This window comes from Lactuca serriola, chromosome 2 (genome assembly GCF_051521515.1).
Source record: "Lactuca serriola cultivar US96UC23 chromosome 2, Lser_US96UC23_V15, whole genome shotgun sequence".
NCBI classification, from domain to species: Eukaryota; Viridiplantae; Streptophyta; class Magnoliopsida; order Asterales; family Asteraceae; genus Lactuca; species Lactuca serriola.
In genome coordinates this window covers 29,976,006-29,981,331 of record NC_136409.1, presented here as the reverse complement: position 1 = coordinate 29,981,331, position 5,326 = coordinate 29,976,006, and positions in this window count along the sequence as shown.

The window sequence follows — 5,326 nt, the reverse complement described above, 5'->3', positions numbered from 1 at the left end:
AATCTGTAGAAAATTTCCATTATTTTAGGAAAATTAACGATTTTGTCTCATGACATACCGAACAGGTCAATAGGTGTTAAAGTGAAGGGTTTTTTTTTTTTTTTTTTTTGTTTTTTTTTTTGTTTTTTTCAGATTCTTGGGTTTTTCTATTCTGTTTTTTATGACTTAATCTTGAATTTTTCCGAAATAATGAGATTTTTCTATAATTTTTCTTATTTTTAATTCACTGAAAGATATACTATTTAATATCATTAAACATAATTTTGATATTTTTCATCTTAATATTAAAAAATTTCACGTTTCTTAAGGTGAAACATATACATTTGATTAAAATATTCATCAATTATATAATTATATTTTTATATTTATATTAGTTACATATCCGACCACAAAACCCAATCAAACTATTAATATGATTTTACAAACTAAGAATATAGTTCTTCAATTGATTTTAACAAACAAATTTAATTAAATATCAACTATCATTTTCAAGTTAACATGATTCAATTGATTTTAACAAACAAATTTAATTAAATATCAACTATCATTTTCAAGTTAACATGATTATTACTTTTATGTATTTACAATTTAATATAACTTTCAATTTAATGTTATTTATTGTTATTGTTAATTATAATTTTTTTTTGCCTAGACCTCATATATCTTCATATCAATTTACCATGTTCATATCACTTCTTTTATTATCATACTAGTTGTGAAACCCGTATATTATACGGGTTAATTAAAACATAATGTTAAACAAGAACGATTAGATGAAAAGTTTATTTTGAATTTGAAATATGAAATAAATGAAAATTATGAAGAAAAAAAAATGTGCAAAAAATAAATTAATTAAAATTGTGTGTTTAATTGTTAGACCCGTGTACTAAATGAGTTATTATAATAAAATGTTAAATACAAATGTTTAAAGTGTAAATTTATTTGAAATTGAAATTGAAATTTCAAATTTGAAATTAATAGTTATTATAGTAGGTTTAATTTATGGAAACTAAATTAATGATATAGTGGAAATAAATAATGAACTAATTGACAAGTGAAAAATAAATATATTTAAAATTTATGACAAAATGACATGTGGCCAAATAAATGAGAGAATGACAAGTGGCAATAACATTTTCATTTATTAGGGTAGATATAAACATTCTTTTGTTAAAGTATGTAATGATCTATTGAAATATAATCGATGGAAAAAGATTTCGGATACTAGAAAAATAAAAATAGTATATTCTTTTTGTATTGTTCGTGAATAATCTAAGGAAAAGCCCAAAGTTCTATCTCTAGATAAAAGCTATCAATGTATTTAGAAAATTATGAAAAATAATTGAAATGATGCATAAAACAAAAATATACCACAATCCTAATTCAAATAAATTGTAATAAATTAATAAAAAATACAACATTTTTTAGCTCCAAATGTACACTCATAAATATTTTTAGTAAATTAAAAAGAAAGTAGAAAGGAAAAGGAAGTGAAAATAATAAATGAAAATAGAATATTATATATGAATATCATAGTGGACGGTAACATGTAAATAAACTACATATATTCATAAAAAAACGCATCGATATAAAGATCGTAAGTAAAAATATATTATTTTTTAAAGAAAGTAATCTAAATGAAAGTTGTATATGGATATAAAGATTGTTAAAATCTGAGATCGTTTGAAGAAGTTTTGACATTCAGAACACAATACCTAAACCAAACCACAATAACTAAGTAACCAAGCAGCCAAGACATTGGTGACCAATGACCATAAGCATGAACATCCACAAACATCTTATTAATTATTGTCTCGCGTAAGATGTTTAGAAAAACCTTAAAAAATCGGTTATAAGTATTGAATGTGTATAAAAACAATAACTTATTTTGCAAAATAAAATATTAAGAACTAAATGTGCAAAAATTATTAAGGATTAAATATGTACAAAACAAAAATATATTACCTTTTTAAATCATTTTTTTCAACTTACATAAACTAATCAGTTATAAGGACTAAATATGTATATTTAAAAAAGTTATAAGGATAATGTGGTCGAAAAAAAAAACTTCGCGGATAAATATATACAAATCAAAAAATATATTTTTCCTTTCATTCATTATCCATTTATTATAATATATATAATATTTTAGTTTTAAAGGTATACATATTTAAGGAGAAGATAATATAAACTGTTTAATAGCCGAAATAGATATATATCTTCAAGCTGTCAAGCTCAATGCCACTTGGTTCGTAGTTGCACGCCCTCTTTATTAAATGTTATGAAATGCTCCGTAATGTAAGTTTGTATACGAGTAGAGTTGATCTGTCATTGTAACCACTCTATTTTGTAAATGTTATTTTCACCTCCCTCAACTTTCATTACTTTGTAAAATGAATTTTTCACCCCTTTATTTTTTAAAATGTTGCTTTCACCCCATCAACTTTGAACTTTCTAAAATGTTACTCTTACCATCTCAATTTTTTAAACTTTCATGTTTAACCCCTCGTATTATATATAAAATCTGATTTTTTTTAACAACTTTCGTTCATTAACTTAAAAGCTCAAATTTTTTTTATTTGCTTTTTTTATGTATGTGTCGGTATAAATTAAAGGTGGTCATATATAAATTCGAGTTTGTGTGTGTATTGCTCTCTACATTACTATTTAAAAATCATTAAACTTACAAAAATAGTCCCTATATTTTTCTCAACTTTTAGTAAATCATTCAACGCTTATATTTTTCAATCTTTTAGTGTTTTTGGAAGTTGAGATATGATATATTGGTTTAATTAATTCTTATTCTTAATAAGCAAAAAAATTAATAAACTATGGCAAAGGAAGGACTCAAATACTAGTTTAATACAAAAAAAACAAAATATAAAACTTCGCTTTAAATAGCAAAATCATAACATTTTGACTCAACTGAACTTAAATCTTTAAACACACGCTCGAATCGTCGTTCAGTCAATTTCTTTTATAATATATTTATTCTAAGCATATATTCCTTTGTTTCTGTATGATTGAAATAATATAATTAAAAAATTAATATTAATATTTATATATTATATTAATTTCCATGACACTTAGGCGTCGTTTGATAGTTGCTAACTGGGTTAGAGCTGACTGGATTAGAAGCTGATTGGGTTAGAAGTTCTGACTAAGTTAACTTCTAACTGAAACTTGTTGTTTGATTATACATCTGACTGATTGTACAAACTGACTATATTACCCTCAAACAACATATTTTTTAATAATTCCTTTTATGATTTACAATTTAATTTATAAATTATCATGCTATATACAACATCATCAACTTCCATTTTACAACATTCTTTCCCATTTTACAACATTTTTTCCCTATTTTTCGTGACCCTATTTTAGATAAAAAAAAATAATAATAAAAGTAGAATTCTATAAAAATGAAAGTAAACCACAGTACATTGCTATAAAAGAAAAGTTATTAACAATGTTGTAAAATGAAAGTTAAATTCTATATATTTAAAGTGAAATTACAACACTTTATCTAAATAAGAGGGGAGAAGTGAGAACCCTCTTCAAAGTGGGGTACAATACATCGTAAGTACAAATTTATGCAACAATTGTTGATTCTTGATATTAAATTGTTACTACATCACCTTCCTTGTTGGATATGCATCTCCCTTGTTGGATATAAACACTTTCAATTCTACAAAAATAATAAATAGTAAAAGGTGTTAGAACAATGTTCTATTAGGATCGTATGATTCTATGCAAGTTAATGGATAAGAACGTAATAAAGAACACAAGAATAGAGCTGAATATGTTGAATGATTAATGTTTTAACACCTCAGAAGAGCTCGATAAAGAACTTTGACTGTAGAGGTGTTTAGGGTTATAATATTAAACGTAAAAATCAACAACCTATCACGCATACATGCATGCGTATTTATAGTAAAACCCTATTAGCTAATCTAGATAACCACAAATCTAATCTAGATAAACACGAATGGACAGGCCCAATCCGGATACAAAACTTAAGGCCCAAGACGCAACACAAATAGACTCAACAATCCCCCCCTTTGCATCTTTGGAGCCGAATCCTCAACTTTGTTTAACAACTGAAGACTTCTTCACAGTCTTGAATATCCTCGGGATGATAGCCAAAAGATGGTACCGAAAAGTAATGTACCAACGAAGCATATTAGTGAAATTTTTCTTGTTAACTTCCGAGTTCTGCTTGCACCGATGTATCAAGTTGATAATGTGCTCCAAGCAGTCAGTAGAAAACATATGTTTATCTACCAGAGCAAACAAAAACTTGTGAGCTTCGCCTTTCGTGAACATCACAGTAAGATTCGTTCAATCTATCTGTCATATTTTCATCTTGTTCACATCCCTTGGTTTCGGTGTAGTCTTCATAATCGGCTTCTTGTTTATCACCTTTGCTATCTCCTGATCCATAGTAGCAACTTCATGGATGTAGGAGGCCAACATTCTCTTCAGATGTTCTAAAATAGGCTCATATTCCACAGGATTAGTGAGCAAAATATTGTATAGCAGAATCCAATCATGGGGGTTGAGATTGGGAAGGTCTGCAAGAGAGATAGTAGACACCGTGTTTGCTGAACCACGAGTGATCTTGAAATTGATGTTGATAAATCTCCCTGCAGGCGAAGGTTTGAGTACTTTAACAGTAATGATCTTCTGTGCGCTCCAAGTCAATTACTGCGGTTGTCCATACTTTAAGTAAAAGTCTATCAGCTCATAATCAACCTTTGGGTGAAGGAAAGGAACCTCAGCAGTTGAATCAAAACAATGGAAAGTGAAAGCCTTCCTTGTAATTGGCATGTCGAACTGCGAGTCCTTGGAATTATCACAATCAAACGAAGCAACTGGTTCCAACCAATAGACAGAAGGAAACTCAATCGCTTGATTGATAAGTGTCTCTTTTGTCCACAAGGGAAACAAAGCCTTCTTGCAGTTCAGGGCATCTTCTTCTTCTTTGTTTCTCCTTTCCTTCTCCTCTGCTTCCTCTGCTACTTTCAAATTTTCATCCATCTCTCTGTTTCTTTTCTTTCGTTTGAGAGCATCAACAATGGTTTCTTCTTCCTCACTTTCACTTTCATCAATGGTCTCCTTTGGCTTTGCTTGTGAACCAGAACCTGAAGCTACACTATCCTTCAATTCAGTTGTGACTCTTGGTTGAGCATATTCTGTTTTCACGTTCACTCTCGGTTGAACAACACGAGCACTACTTTCTCCCCCTTGTTTTGGAGGTACGAACCCCTCCTAATCACCCTTCATTTCATGCAGCATTGCAAGGGCAGGAAGGACTTTGGATGTG